The sequence below is a fragment of the Amblyraja radiata genome, chromosome 1 (genome assembly GCF_010909765.2).
Source record: "Amblyraja radiata isolate CabotCenter1 chromosome 1, sAmbRad1.1.pri, whole genome shotgun sequence".
In the NCBI taxonomy this organism is placed as follows: domain Eukaryota; kingdom Metazoa; phylum Chordata; class Chondrichthyes; order Rajiformes; family Rajidae; genus Amblyraja; species Amblyraja radiata.
Genome location: NC_045956.1, coordinates 185,069,812 through 185,086,447, shown reverse-complemented (window position 1 = coordinate 185,086,447; position 16,636 = coordinate 185,069,812). Strand labels below are relative to the sequence as shown.

The window sequence follows — 16,636 nt, the reverse complement described above, 5'->3', positions numbered from 1 at the left end:
GCTACGGCTACGGCAGTCGCCGGCAGTCGTCAAAAACAAATCCGTCTGGTGGGACAGGCATCTTAGTTAATGAGGACCATGTAATAAATGTCATGGGACGGAATTAGCAGTTCCAATCACATCAACCCCCTCTCAAATCACCAGGATGCCTCAGGCTAAAGTTAATACAGTTTAATTGGAATCATTAACTTTCTAAGTTGGCTTTTTTGCTTTAGAGATGCAGCGTGGAAAAATGTGCAGGTTTGCAGGTTAAATTGGCTTCTGAAAATTGTAACTAGCGTAGGTGACCATTGGTCGACACTCTTAAAAGTGCTCTTAAAAATAGCGGAGTCATAGAAACATAGAAAATAGGTGCAGCAGGAGGCCGTTCGGCCCTCCCGAGCCAGCACCGCCATCATTGTGATCATGGCTGATCATCCCCAATCAGTACCCCGTTCCTGCCTTCTCCCCATATCCCCTGACTCCGCTATTTTTAAGAGCCCTATCTAGCTCTCTCTTGAAAGCATCCAGAGAACCGGCCTCCACCGCCCTCTGAGGCAGAGAATTCCACAGACTCACCGCTCTCTGTGAGAAAAAGTGTTTCCTCGTCTCCGTTGTAAATGGCTCGAAGGGCCGAATGGCCTGCTCCTGCACCTATTGTCTATTGTCACCAGTGGGAATCTCAATGTTTGGACATAAGGCCCATTGGGGCGATGTTTTGTGCAATCTCCCTATCGCTGAACTCGTGGTTCCAGCACTCCCTTTAAACTCCATGGGGTACCTATTCCTTTCACACTCACAGGCTCACAAGACCCATAGTCATACAGCGCAGAAACAGGCCCTTCAGCCCAGCATGCCCATGTAATAATAATAATAAATTTTATATTTAATGGGCGCCTTTCATACAAAATCTCAAGGACACCTTACATAATAACATATAATCGGAATATAACAAGTAATAAAGACATCACAGAGACACAAATTAAAAACAGGATTCAATCCAAAAACAGAAAATCAAAAACAGTGTGAAGAGGGAGCAGCGGCAACCAATTCGCACCAGCGTCCACTCTCTCTTCACGGCAGCCATCTTGGACACAGACCTACAGGACTACAATTAGACAAAAAAAAAAATCAGACCAAGATGCCTTTCTGAGCTACTCCTGTTTACATGTGTTTGACCTGTAATCCTCACTACAAGCACCAATATTAAGGTGAAAGGGAGAAGATTTTATAAGAATCTGAGGGGTAACTTTTCCACACAAAGGGTGGTGGGTGTATGGAACAAGCTGCCAGAGGAGGTAGTTGAGGCTGGGACTATCACAACGTTTAAGAAACAGTTAGACAGGTACATGGATAGGACAGGTTTGGAGGGATCTGGGCCAAACGCAGGCAGGTGGGACGAGTGTAGCTGGACATGTTGGCCGGTGTGGGCAAGTTGGGCCGAAGGGCCTGTTTCCATGCTGTATCATTCTATGACTTGGTTGCACCTCATTGAAGTGTATAGAGTGGATGTGGAGAGGACATTTCCACTAGTGGGAGAGTCTAGGACCAGAGTCTAGGCCTCAAAATAAAAGGATGTACCTTTAGAAAGGAGATGAGGAGGACATTCTTTAGCCAGAGAGTGGTGAATCTGTGGACTTCATTGCCACAGACGGCTGTGGAGGCCAAGTCAGTGGATATTATTAAGACAGAGATAGATAGATTCTTGATTAGTACGGGTGTCAGAGGCTATGGGGAGCAGGCAGGACAATGGGGTCAAGAGGGAGAGATAGGTCAGCCATGACTGAATGGTGGAGTAGACTCGATGGGCCGAATGGCCTAATTCTGCTCCTATCACCCTCAGGGGCACCTCTCTGTAAAAATTGTTTCTGCTGTCAAATTGAATTTGATCTTACTGGATTAGCAATGAAGGTCTTTGAATTACTACTAACTCAGTAATGCAAGCCTCTCCATGGGAGATAACAACACCATGATGTGACCAGAAACTATGCCAATTAAGTCCGCAACGTGACACTCCATTTCATCCCAGTAAATAACACATTAGAATTGTTTTTCGAATGAGGTCTCCACCAGCATTGATAAGAACCTATCATAATTGTTAGAGTTGCTGCCTAATGAGCCTGTCCCACATAGGCCATTTTTTCGGCGACTGTCATAGTCGTAGCAGGGCGCCGAAAAACCGGCGACTGGACCCCCCCCCCCCCCCCCATCACAATGTCTACGACAATGTCTACAACAACCTACCACCTAGTCTACGTCAAGCTACTGACAACCGGCGACCCATTAGGACGTCCACCTACGACACCTATGACCACACTTGGGTGGGCGGCGCGATCGACGTCGCAGCGGCCTCTGCAGTCTGTCTGTGTATTTTATATTTTTTTGTCCTGTTGAGGGTTTAGTTTGTAATGGGTTTTTAAATGTGTATGTGTCGGGGGTGGGGGGTGGGTGGGGGAAACTTTTAAATCTCTTCCCTGCATGGAGACCCGACCTTTTCCCTGTCGGGTCTCCGTTGCCATTGGGGCCTAGCGCCGTGGAGCGGCCTCGAACCGGAGCGACCTGGGGGCTGAAGTCACGGAGCCTGTGGAGCTGTGGAGCTGTGGAGCTGTGGACCTACCTCCGTGGAGCTAGCCAGCTTCGGAGCGTGGAGAGCTGTGGCGGTGAGCTGCTGCGACCTGACTCCGGTGGATGGTGACACCGGGAGCTCGCGGGTCCCCGGTGGGAGACTGCTTTGCGGGGCACCGACAACGGCGACTTCTCCCGCCAGAATTGCGGGGTTGAGAGTGACCTGGAGGGGGGCCTTACATCGCCCGGCGCGGCTGTAAATTGCTGCGGACTTGCTAGCGCCCGCCGGGGGCTCCAACATCAAGACCCGGGGCAGGGCCTTACATCGCCCGGCGTGGCTTTGAGTGGCCGCGGACTTGCTAGCGTCCGCCGGGGGCTTTGACCTCGACTTAGGGAGAGGAATGGAGAGCAGGGGAGAGACAAGACTTGCCTTCCATCACAGTGAGGAGGACTCACTGTGATGGATGTTTATGTGAATTGAATTGTGTTGGTGTGTGTCTTGGTTCTTTTTTTGTATGGCTGCAGAAACCAAATTTCGTTTGAATCTCATGTGAGGTTCAAATGACAAATAAAAGGTATTGTATTGTATTGTATTGTATGACAACCTACGTCCACCCGCGACAAGCTACGACAAGGTCAAACAATTCAGTCGCCGGTACCTGTCGCCGGATGGCGTAGGTAGTCGCCAATGGAATTCACCGGTCAGCACCGGCGACAACCTACATCATCCTGGCGCCAACCTACGTCAGGCTACGATCGATGGCGTCAAGCCCGACTGTCGCTGAAAATCCAGCGGCGACCAGAAAAACGCTACGACTCTTTTGGCGACTTGAGGAGACGACTCACGACCGTACAGGCGACACCCCGGCGACCATGTGGTGACAGCCTAGTCGCCTGAAAAAAAATCCCGTAAGTGGGGACAGTGCCAGAGACCCCGGTTCGATGCTGACATAGAAACATAGATAAACATAGAAAATAGGTGCAGGAGGAGGCCATTCGGCCCTTCGAGCCAGCACCGCCATTCATTGTGATCATGGCTCATCGTCCCCGATCAATAACCCGTGCCTGCCTTCTCCCCATATCCCTTGATTCCACTAGCCCCTAGAGCTCTATCTAACTCTCTCTTAAATCCATCCAGTGACTTGGCCTCCACTGCCCTCTGTGGCAGGGAATTCCACAAATTCACAACTCTCTGGGTGAAAACGTTTTTTTCTCACCTCAGTCTTAAATGACCTCCCCTTTATTCTAAGACTGTGGCCCCTGGTTCTGGACTCGCCCAACATTGGGAACATTTTTCCTACATCTAGCTTGTCCAGTCCTTTTAGAATGTTATATGTTTCTGTAAGATCCCCCCTCATAGAAACATAGAAACATAGAAAATAGGTGCAGGAGTAGGCCATTCGGCCCTTCGAGCCTGCACCGCCATTCAATATGATCATGGCTGATCATCCAACTCAGTATCCTGTACCTGCCTTCTCTCCATACCCCCTGATCCCTTTAGCCACAAGGGCCACATCTAACTCCCTCTTAAATATAGACAATGAACTGGCCTCAACTACCTTCTGTGGCAGGGAATTCCACAGATTCACCACTCTCTGTGTGAAAAATGTTTTTCTCATCTCGGTCCTAAAAGATTTCCCCCTTATCCTTAAACTGTGATCCCTTGTTCTGGACTTCCCCAACATCGGGAACATTCTTCCTGCATCTAGCCTGTCCAACCCCTTAAGATCTTACTAAACTCCAGTGAATACAAGCCTAGTCTTTTCAATCTTTCGTCATATGACAGTCCCACCATCCCAGGGATCAATCTCATGAACCTACGCTGCACTGCCTCAATCACAAGGATGTCCTTCCTCAAATTAGGAGACCAAAACTGTACCTCGGGTGCTGTCTGGGTGGAGTTTGCACGTTCTCCCTGTGACCGCATGGGTTTCCTCCAGCTTTGTGGCTTAATCAGCTTCTGTAAATTGCCCGCAGTGTGTGGGGAGTGGATGCAAAACTGGGATAAGATAGAACTAGCTTGAACATTCAGATAGACACAAAAAGCTGGAGTAACTCAGTGGGTCAGGCAGCATCTCTGGACAAAAGGAATAGGTGACATTTCGGGTCGAGACCCTTCTTTAGTTTAGTTTAGTTTAGAGATACAGCACGGAAACAGGCCCTTCGGCCCACCGGATCCGCGCCGACCAGCGCTCCCTGCACATTAACACTGTCCTACACACACTAGGGACAATTTTTACATTTATACCCAGCCAATTAACCTACAAACCTGTACGTGGTTGGAGTGTGGGAGGAAACCGAAGATCTCGGAGAAAACCCACGCAGATCGCAGAGAGAACGTACAAACTCCGTACAGACAGCGCCCGCAGTCAAGATTGAACCTGGGTCTCCGGCGCTGCATTCACTGTAAGGCAGCTTCTCTACCGCTGTGCCACTGTGATTCTGGGCACCGTGTTATAGGAAAGATATTGTCAAGCTGGAAAGGGGACAGAGAAGATTTACAAGGATGTTGCCAGGACTAGAGCGTGTGAGCTATAGGGAGAGGTTGAGTAGGCTGGGTCTCTATTCCATGGAGCGCAGGGGGATGAGAGGTGATCTTATAGAGGTGTACAAAATCATGAGAGGAATAGATCGGGTAGATGCACAGAGTCTCTTGCCCAGAGCAGGGGAATCGAGGACCAGAGGACATAGGTTTAAGGTGAAGGGGAAAAGATTTAATAGGAATCTGAGCGGCAACTTTGTCACACAAAGGGTGGTGGGTGAATGGAACAAGCTGCCAGAGGAGGCAGTTGCGGCTGGGACTTGACCCGAAACGTCACCCAATCCTTCTCTTCAGAGATGCTGCCTGTCCTGCTGAGTTACTCCAGCTTTTTGTGTCTATCAGAGGCTGGGACTATCCCAACGTTTAAGAAACAGTTAGACAGAAACAGTTAGACCTGGACGTCCTTGTACACAGGTCACTGAAAGTTGGCGTGCAGGTACAGCAGGCAGTGAAGAAAGCTAATGGAATGTTGGCCTTCATAACAAGAGGATTTCAGTATAGGAGTAGAGAGGCTCTTCTGCAGTTGTATAGGGCTCTGGTGAGACCACATCTGGAGTATTGTGTACAGTTTTGGTCTCCTAATTGAAGATTAAAATAGGCTTGTATTCACTGGAGTTTAGAAGGATGAGGGGATATCTTATAGAAACATATAAAATTATAAAAGGACTGGATGGATTTAAGGTAGAGTTAGATAGATCTCTAGGGGCTAGTGGAGTCAAGGGATATGGGGAGAAGGCAGGCACGGGTTATTGATAGGGGACGATGAGCCATGATCACAATGAATGGCGGTGCTGGCTCGAAGGGCCGAATGGCCTCCTCCTGCACCTATTTTCTATGTTTCTATGGACAGGACAGGTTTGTAGGGATATGGACCAAGCGCAGGCAGGTAGGACTGGTGTAGCTGGGACCTGTTGGCCGGTGTGGGCGAGTTGGGCCAAAGAGCATGTGTCCACGCAGTGTCACTCTGTGACTGCGAGTCTACGAGTCTACGATCAAACCTGGGTCCCTGACACTGTGAAGTAGCAGCTTTACCACTGTGCCAATTTACTGTATATATTGGTCGCTTTGGGTCTTATTTCACCCCAGTGATAACACCTTAAGAGGGGTTTCATCAAATCCTCGGAGATCCAAAACATCCCGTGGTCATGGAATACAAGTCGTTTCAAGTTCTTGTTTCTAAATGTGGCGCGGTCTTTTCGCACATGAAAATAGGCGTGACAACGAGCTGTGGAAACAAGTAAATATTCTGCTACCTGCTCGCTCCCAAGGAGAGAATGAAGTCATCTGAAACTCTCCTCATATTAGCACGTCAATTGGACAATCGACAGCTCTAGTTTTTGGGATACAGCACGGAGACAGGCCCTTCGGCCCACCGAGTCCGTGCCGCCCAGCGATCTCCACACACTAGCACTATCCTATGCACTGGGACCAATTTGCAATTTTTTTAAATTATTTTTATTAGGAGCAGTTGCACAAGGATAAAACATTCGGCTTGTAAAATTACACAATTATTGTACAGCTTCAATTTTAACCTTTCAACCTGAAAATGAGAAAAGAGAGAAAAATGTGAATGACCAACATGCACATATGTACGCACACACTAATTGACACTAACTAACACTAAGAAATTAATATTGAATTGCTAAACTTGCTATTGTGTTGTACTGCTTACAGCCACAAGAACGTGTAGCATCAATAAAGGGCTATCAGCCTATTGTGAGTTTATGTACAGGGACATATCTATCCATGGACTGTATACTTGTATTTTTACTTATGCATTTTAAATATGTATGTCATGTTTTATACTTTGGCAATATAACGATGTATTTTATCATGCCAATAAAGTTTTTAAATTGAAAATTGAAATTGAATTGAACAAGAGAGGGAAAAAGTGAGGTGAAAAGATAGCTCGAAAAAGCACATAGAGAAGACCCCTAGACTACCAAAAAGTGAATAAATATATGAGAGGGAATTAAAAAAAGTAGAGATATACCTGCCCCTCGATCCCCCCCCCCCCCCCCATGCTGTTACGCCATGCTATCCTTGTAAGAATTTGGTGAAGGGTGTCCATGTCTTGAAAAATTGATCTGGTTTTTCTGCCAAGACAAGCCTAATGTTTTCCAAATGTGGTGTCTCGGACATGTTTGCAATCCACATCAATTTGCAATCTTTACCGAAGCCAATGAACCTACAAATCTGTAGGTCTTTGGAGTGTGGGAGGAAACCGGAGATCTTGGAAAAAATGCACGCGGGTCACGGGGAGAACGTACAAACTCCGTACAGGCAGCACCCGTAGTCGGGATCGAACCCGGTTCTCTGGTGCAGTAAGGCAGCAACTCTACCGCTGCGCCACCGTGCCTCAGTATACGTGACAATAAACTGAACTAACCTGCCCATGTATTTGTCCAAATGTCTTTTAAATGCTGTTATAGTACCCTCCTCAACTGCCTCCTCTGGCAGCTCGTTCCATATACACCACCATTTTGTGTTGTGCTCAGAATTATTTTTAAAGTAGAGACACATTGTGTACTGTGGAGTGAAAAACATCAACAAATGCAGAATAACAGACCACAGGATGTTCCAATAACAGTCTGGAAGCAGAGCTCCCAAAACAAAACCTTGCCTATCAATGTCCTCCAGAGATGCTGCCAGACTCGTGGAGTTCCTCCTGCGCTTTTTGTTCTTCTCAAGATTCCAGCACCTGCAGTTCCCTGTGTCTCTCCTCTTCTCATTGGATGTGAAAGACTAATAATAGTGGAAGGGGCTGGGAATCCTTAGACTTTAGAGATACAGAGCAGAAACAGGCCCTTCGGCCCACCGAGTCCGCGCCGACCAGTGACCCCCCCCGCACACCAGCGTTATCCTACACACACACACACACACACACACACACACACACACACACACACACACACACACACACACACACACACGGGACAATTTACAATTTTTAACGAACCTGGACACCATTACAGTGCTGGAGGAAATCAGAGCACCTGTGGAAAACCCACTCAGGTTACATGCAAACTCCGTACAGACAGCAGACATAGTCAGGATTTGTTTAGAGATAAAGCACGGAAGCAGGTCCTTCAAAGAGTCCGCACTGACCAGCGATACCCGCACTGTAACACTATCTACACGATCTAGGGACAATTTTACATTTATACCATACCAATTAGCCTGTACTTCTTTGAAATGTGGGAGGGAACCGGAGCACCCGGAGCAAACCCACGCAGGTCACGGGGAGAAGGTGCAAACTCAGGATCGATCCTTGGTCTCTGGCGCTGTACAGAGCAACTCCACCGCTGTGCCACCGTGCTGCCCACAGTAACTGCCTCACCACCTCCTCTATTTGGAAATATGTTGTAGATGGCACTCTCACTCACTCACACTCACACACACTCACACACGCGCGCATGCACACACATGCGCTGCACACTCGCACACACGCGCGTGCACACACTCTCACACACTCACTCTCACACACTCACTCACACTTGCACGCGCGCACACTCTCACTCACTCACACTCAAACACACTCACACACACGCGCATGCATAAAAAATGCACGCGCACACTCGCACAAACGTGCGGGCACACACTCACTCTCACATACTCACTCACACTCTCACACACACACACACTCACTCACACACTCTCACTCACACTCTCACGTGCACTCACACATACGCGCACACACTCACACACACACACTCACTCACACACACTCACTCACACACACTCACTCACACACACACACTCACACACACTCTCACTCACACACACGCACGCACTCTCACACACACACACTCACACACACACATGCACTCACACATGCGCGCACACACACTCACACACACGCACGCACTCTCACACACTCACATTCTCTCTCACTCACACACTCTCACTCACACACACACACGCACTCACACTCACTCACACTCTCACGTGCACTCATGCATGCGCGCACACACACTCACACACACACTCGCACGCACTCTCACACACTCACATTCTCTCTCACTCACACACTCTCACTCACATGTGCACACACACACACGCACACACACCCACGCACACACACACACACACACCCACACACACACGGCAGCCACACTGTGCCAGTGGGAAGGAAGGAATGCATTTCGTTGTCTCTGTACTGTACACTGGCAATGACAATTAAAATTGAATCTGAATCTGAATCTGAAGTGTTAGGGAGAGGGCCAGGGTTGCCAACTGAGCGGGTTGCTTGCTCTGTCAAAGTGTTGTGGGAGCTGGTGAGATAGTGTGATCCACGAATCGACCAATGTCATGGCAATGGCATCATTGATGCTAATGAAGGTTATTTATATGACTGAGCTAACAGCCAGTTGCACAAATTATGTCATTGGCACTCAGAGGCTTCTGAGTAAAGACATGACAAATATAGCCAAAGTGAAAAGCTGCGCTGTTAAAACTCCTGGCAAACCTTAACACCTCCTTCCTTTCAAAGACAAGGACAGGACTGTGCCACTGCATGGAATAGAACATATTCAGAGGAGCAAAAATTAACATGGAACCATGGAATGTAACCAAAGGTTTACTAAAGGAATTCTAGCGTATTTGATCCATGTCCCTCTAAACCTTTTCATATTCATATTCGTTATTTAGAGATACAGCACGGAAACAGGCCCTTCGGCCCACCGAGTCCGCACCGACCATCGATCCCCGCACACTAGTGCAGGTAGATGGGACTAGGGGAAAATAAGTGTTCGGCACGGGCATGAAGGGCCGAGATGGCCTGTTTCTGTGCTGTTATTGTTATATGGTTATATGGTTATATTAACACCATCCTACACACACACACACACTGGGGACAATTTACACTTATACCAAGCCAATTAACCTACAAAACTGTACGCCTTTGAAGTGTGGGAGGAAACCGACGATCTTGGAGAAAACCCACGCGGGTCACGGGGAGAAGGTACAAACTCCGTACAGACAGCACCCGTAGGCAGGATCGAACCCGGGTCTCTGGCGCTGTGAGGTTCTAGCTCTGCCACTGCACCACCTGTGCCACCCATAGGGTGATACAGTGTGGAAACAGGCCCTTCGGCCCAACTTGCCCACACCGGCCAACATGTCCCACCCACACTAGTCCCACCTGCCTGCGTTTGGCCCATATCCCTCCAAACCTGTCCCATCCATGCACCCGTCCAAGGTCAGTAACTGCAAAGGGTGCAACAAAGATTCACGAGGATGTTGCAAGGACTTGAGGGCCTGAGCTACAGGGAGAGATTGGACAAGCTAGAACAGATTGTGAAAGATTAGGAGCAGGGAGGTTCTACTGCAGGGTCTTGGTGAGACCACACCTGGAGTATTGCGTACAGTTTTGGTCTCCTAATCTGAGAAAAGACATTCTTGCCATAGAGGGAGTACAGAGAAGGTTCACCAGACTGATTCCTGGGATGTCAGGACTTTCATATGAAGAAAGATTGGATAGACTTGGCTTGTACTCGCTAGAATTTAGAAGATTGAGGGGGGATCTTATAGAAACGTACAAAATTCTTAAGGGGTTGGACAGGCTAGATGCAGGAAGATTGTTCCCGATGTTGGGGAAGTCCAGAACAAGGGGTCACAGTTTAAGGATAAGGGAGAAGTATTTTAGGACCGAGATGAGAAAAACATTTTTCACACAGAGAGTGGTGAATCTGTGGAATTCTCTGCCACAGAAGGTGGTTGACGCCAGTTCATTGGCTATATTTAAGAGGGAGTTAGATGTGGCCCTTGTGGCTAAAGGGATCAGGGGGTATGGAGAGAAGGCAGGTACAGGATACTGAGTTGGATGATCAGCCATGATCACATTGAATGGCGGTGCAGGCTCGAAGGGCCGAATGGCCTACTCCTGCACCTATTGTCTATGTTTCTCTGAAAGAGCCTTTATTTTGCGGCTGTTTAAGTGAATGGCCATATTGTTGTCTACATCAAAGAATGAGTCGACACTCACATGAGGATGAGACTGACGTAGTCATATACAGGTGCCATCACTGCATTGCATTGACAATAGGAGCCAGCACCGCCATTCAATGTGATCATGGCTGGTCATCCACAATCAGTACCCCGTTCCTGCTTTATCCCCCACATCCGTTCGCCCCAAGAGCTAAATTACACATGGTGGATTAGTGCCGCCCAAAACACAGGGCAGGGTCGAAGGTTCATTTACGATGGGGGCCTTGTAAATCCTCGGGATCAAGAGCTGAACTAGAGAGAGCAAACAACAATGACAGGCCACCAGCTGCAGTGAATTGTAAGCGCGGCAGCTACAGAAGCAGAGAGATCAAGCGGCATTGTAACACCGGTGTCAGTTCAGAAGTTCAGTAGCGATAGGAGCAGAATTAGGCCATTCGGCCCATCGCGTCTACTCCTCCATTCACCTCCAGATTCAGGGGCAAGGCCAGCAGCATCATCAAGGACCAGTCACACCCCGGCCACTCCCTCTTCTCCCCTCTCCCATCGGGCATGAGGAACAGAAGTGTGAAAACACACACCTCCAGATTCTTCCCAGCAATTTCTTCCCAGCTGTTATCAGGCAACTGAACCATCTGGGAAATAGAGAGCAGTGCTGAACTACTATCCATCCCATTGGAGACCCTTGAACCATCTTTGATCGGTCTTTGGCTGTACTAAACGTTATTCCCTTATCATGTATCTGTACACTGTAAACGGCTCGATTGTAATCATGTATTGTCTTTCCGCTGACTGGTTAGCACTCAACAAAAGCTTTTCACTGTACCTCGATACACGTGACAATAAACTAAACTGAACCATTATGGCTGATCTATCTCTCCCTCTCACCCCATTCTCTTGCCTTCTCTCCATAACCCCCTGACAATCTCCATGGTTGATGCCACCACAGTGGCTGCCTCGCCAGCAGCTGCTAGTCCTTTCACATTTGTTGTTGTTTTTAGTGCGTCTAATGTATGTTTTAATGTTTCTTAATATGTCTTATGTGGGGGGTGGTGGCGGGAATAGCGGTGAAACCGTTTCTCAGTCACTCACCTGTACGGAGGTGCGTCTTTTCTCCGTGTCACATCTTCGCCCCACCCCATCCCCCCTCCTCGTGGCCTACCGACTGGATTGGCGCGGCCTTTCCTACCGGGGACCGGCCCAGAGCTTCAGCAGCGGGCGCGGTGCGGGATTACCATCGCGGGGCGGGGAGATCCCTCGTCGGGGATGGCCACTGTTGGAGCCCCGGAGTGTTGGGCCTGCCGACTTTAACACAGTGGGGCTAGGGTCTGCAGAGCTTCTAGCTGCGGGCGTGAGGCTGACATTAACATCGCGGGGCGAGGCGATCCCTTGCCGAGGATGGCCAGTGTTGGAGCTCTGTCCAGCGGGGCCTGTGGTTCACGGAAGCCGCGGTCTCAGGTAAGAAGCGGCCGATTCGGGAGCTGCAAGCCGCAGAGTGTGTTCCTCCATCCCGATGCCGGAGTTCCGATCATCCCGACGAGAGGGCTTGTACATCGGGCCGTCCGTCGCGGCAACGGCGGGTGAACAAAGAGGAATCTGCACCTCCTGCACCTATTGTCTATGTTTCTATGTTTACACACACACACAGGAGACGAAGACTTTCAGTATTATAGAGAATTGCACAGGTTCGATTATTATCTCAATAGGGTTAGGTTAGGTAAGGGGGAGGTACAGCGAGACCTGGGCGTCCTTGTACTGAAAGTTGGCGTGCAGGTACAGCAGGCAGTGAAGAAAGCTAATGGAATATTGGCCTTCATAACAAGAGGATTTCAGTATTGGAGTAAAGAGGTTCTTCTGCAGTTGTATAGGACTCTGGTGAGACCACATCTGGAGTATTGTGTACAGTTTTGGTCTCCTAATTTGAGGAAGGACATCCTTGTGATTGAGGCAGTGCAGCGTAGGTTCACGAGATTGATCCCTGGGATGGCAGGACTGTCATATGAGGAAAGATTGAAAAGACTAGGCTTGTATTCACTGGAGTTTAGATGTTTCTATGTTTACACACACACACACACACACATAGGAGACGAAGACTTTCAGTATTATAGAGATTTGTACAGGTACATGGATGGCTGTATCTCTAAACTAGACGGTCGTCAGTTAAAATTTACACAGTTTTCAAGAAAACTGAAGCATCATTTTATTGGCATGGGAGCCAGTAAATAGTCAACAAATCACAACTCAAAAATAAATGCAGCTCTTGGACCCAAATGACTAATTAAAACATATCTCACCCACTGCCTGGTTAATATTTATTAGACTTTGCTATTTCGATAGGGGGGGGCGGGAACGATGAAAGAAAATAGGGTGACACGGTGGCGTAGCGGTAGAGTTGCTGCCTTACACCGCTTGCAGCGCCGGAGACCCGGGTTCGATCCCGACTACGAGTGCTGTCTGTACAGAGTTTGTACGTGGATAGAAAAATAGAAAATAGGTGCAGGAGGAGGCCATTCGGCCCTTCGAGCCAGCACCGCCATTCATTGGGATCATGACTGATCGTCCCCAATCAATAACCCGTGCCTGCCTTCTCCCCATATCCCTTGACTCCACTAGCCCCTCGAGCTCTATCTAACTCTCTCTTAAATCCATCCAGTGATTTGGCCTCCACTGCCCTCTGTGGCAGGGAATTCCACAAATTCACAACTCTCTGGGTGAAAAAGTTTTTTCTCACCTCAGTCTTAAATGGCCTCCCCTTTATTCTAAGACTGTGGCCCCTGGTTCTGGACTCGCCCAACATTGGGAACATTTTTCCTGCATCTAGCTTGTCTAGATTTTCGGTTTCCTCCCACAATCCAAAGACGCACAGGTTTGTGGGTTACTTGGCTTGGTACAAATGTAAATTGTCCCTTGTGTGTGCGCAGGATAGCATTAATGTGCGGGGATCGCAGGTCGGCGCGGACTACGTGGGCTGAAGGGCCTGTTTCCATGCTGTATCTCTAAACTAAACTAAATATTTTATAAGTAAGAGGGTAATGAGGAAGAGGTTTAGGCTAAGGTTTATTATTGTCACGTGTACCGAGGTACAGTGAAAAGCTTTGTTTAGCATGCTACCAAAACTGATTAGATAATACTACACATAAATGCAATCGTTAAACTCCAGTACACTAGGTAGAGCAAAGGGGGAAGATACAGAGCGCAGAATATAGTTCTCAGCATTGTAGTGCATCAGTCCCAAGATAAAGACATATGTCCGCAATGGGGTAGAGGTGAATCGGACAGTACCCTAGCTTATGGAAGGGCCGTTCAGAAGCCTGATCACAGAGGGGAAGAGCTGTTCCTTAAGGGCCTGTCCCACGAGCATGTGACCTGCATGAGGCAAGCGCGGCCTAAAGGGCCGGTCCCACCAGCATGCGCTTGCATGCGGCAAGCGCGACCAAATCGGAAGCGGGGGCCGCGCGGAGGTAGAGTGAGTGAAATGAAGTTCGAGCGAAGTCCACGGGAAGTTCGCGCGTCACGTACGGCGTCGAGGCGGCTGCGGGCCGGCAGGCCGTTGCCGCGCGAAATTTTTTAACACGGTCAGTTTTCGGAACCCCGCGCGATGTCGGGACCAGCCCCGCACAACTCCATACGGCTCCGGCGATCGAAGTGGGACTGGCCCCGCGAGGCCGTACGTCTCAAGCGACCACGTTAGGTAGTGCTTGCCGCATGCAGTCGCATGCTGGTGGGGCAGGCCCTTTAGTCTGGTGGCGCGCGCTTTCAAGCTTCTGTACCTTCTGCCGGACGGGAGCGGGGAGAAGGTGGAATGACCAGGGTGGGACAAGTCTTTGGTTACTCTTGGCCTACTCCAGTCTGAAGAAGGGTTTCGGCCCGAAACGTTGCCTATTTCCTACGCTCCATAGATGCTGCCGCACCCGCTGAGTTTCTCCAGCATTTTGTCCACCTGGGCAAGGGACTCTGTGCATCTACCCAATCTATTCTTCTCATGGTTTTAAACACCTCTATAACAGGGGTTGCCAAACTTTTTTGTCCCGTTTACCCCTGGCAACTTTAATAGCACATATAATAACAATGTTATTTCACTTCTTCATGAACAACTAATGATGACAGATACCGGTATACCAGAACCACACAGTCAGTCAATGAGAAAGAAATATGTACAAATCCAGAATCAACCAAATTTACCCCCTGGGTAGGTGACAATAGACAATAGGTGCAAGAGTAGGCCATTTGGCCCTTCGAGCCAGCACCACTATTCAATGTGATCATGGCTGATCATCCCCAATCAGTTACCCGTTCCTGCCTTCTCCCCATATCCCCTGACTCCGCTATCTTTAAGAACCCTATCTCGCTCTCTCTTGAAAGCATCCGGAGAACCGGCCTCCACCGCCCTCTGAGGCAGAGAATTCCACAGACTCACCACTCTCTGTGAGAAAAAGTGTTTCCTCGTCTCCGTTCTAAATGGCTTACTCCTTATTCTTAAACTGTGTGTGGCCCCTGGTTCTGGACTCCCCCAACATCGGGAACATGTTTCCTGCCTCTAGTGTGTCCAAGCCCTTAAAAATCTAAAGGGCCTGTCCCACCAGCATGCGACTGCATGCGGCAAGCGCGACCTAACGTGGTCGCTTGAGCCGTACGGCCTCGCGGGGCCAGTCCCACTTCGATCGCCGGAGCCTTATGGAGTTGTGCGGGGCTGGTCCCGACATCGCGCGGGGCTCCGAAAAACTGACCGTGTTCAAAAAATCCACGCGGCAACGGCCTGCCGGCCCTCAGCCACATTGAGGCCGTACGCATCGTCTCGCCGGGCGTACGCAGCGTCTCGACGTCGTATGCAGCGTCTTGATGGCGTACGCCTAGCGCGAACATCCCGCGGACTTCACGTCAACTCGTACGGGATCACTCGACCTCCGCGCGCCGCGCGGCCCCCGCTTCCAGTTTGGTAGCGCTTGCCGCATGCAGTCGCATGCTCGTGGGACAGGTCCTTTATGTTTCAATGAGATGCCCTCTCATCCTTCTAAACTCCAGAGTGTACAAGCCCAGCTGCTCCATTCTCTCAGCATATGTACCCCAAGGTTGGGAACCCTTGATCTATAAGATCTCGTCACCTATTCCTTTTCTCCAGAGATGCTGAGTTGCTCCAGAGTTGTGTGTGTGTGTGTGTGTGTGTGTGTGTGTGTCTATATTAGTTACTGTCGTTTTCAACTACTCAATGGACCAGACGACCAACACGCCTCACCGCGCCCCGACCCAACGTCAACCCATTCATAAAGACGACCCTAGTTGCCAAACACAGCCGCCACCAGTCATTCCAGCGTCTGATCCGAGCTCCCAATTGAAACACCATGCTTTAACTAGTAAAGCCTGCGACTAAATGCAAGGGCTCGTCACTCAATACACCGCAAACAAACACGAACGAACCGCGAAATTTTTTTTTTTAAACACAATGATATTGATGCAACCTACATTAGATTCACATTTGTATCGCCAAAACAAAATATATATACATCTTAGATATAAGACTGAGCCACCAGCTGTTAAAGTGTGAAGCATTTTTGTGCATTGATTTGGAAACAGATATGATTTTTTTTAAATAAAAATAAAAACGAG

The 16,636-nt window shown here is 49.0% G+C and overlaps 1 protein-coding gene across 1 annotated transcript in view; it reads right to left on the bottom strand.

Annotated features, from left to right (window-relative positions):
- Positions 1 to 16,636, bottom strand: part of LOC116982644 (BCL2/adenovirus E1B 19 kDa protein-interacting protein 3-like) — a 59,702-nt gene that overhangs the window by 42,702 nt on the left and 364 nt on the right. The window lies entirely within an intron of this gene.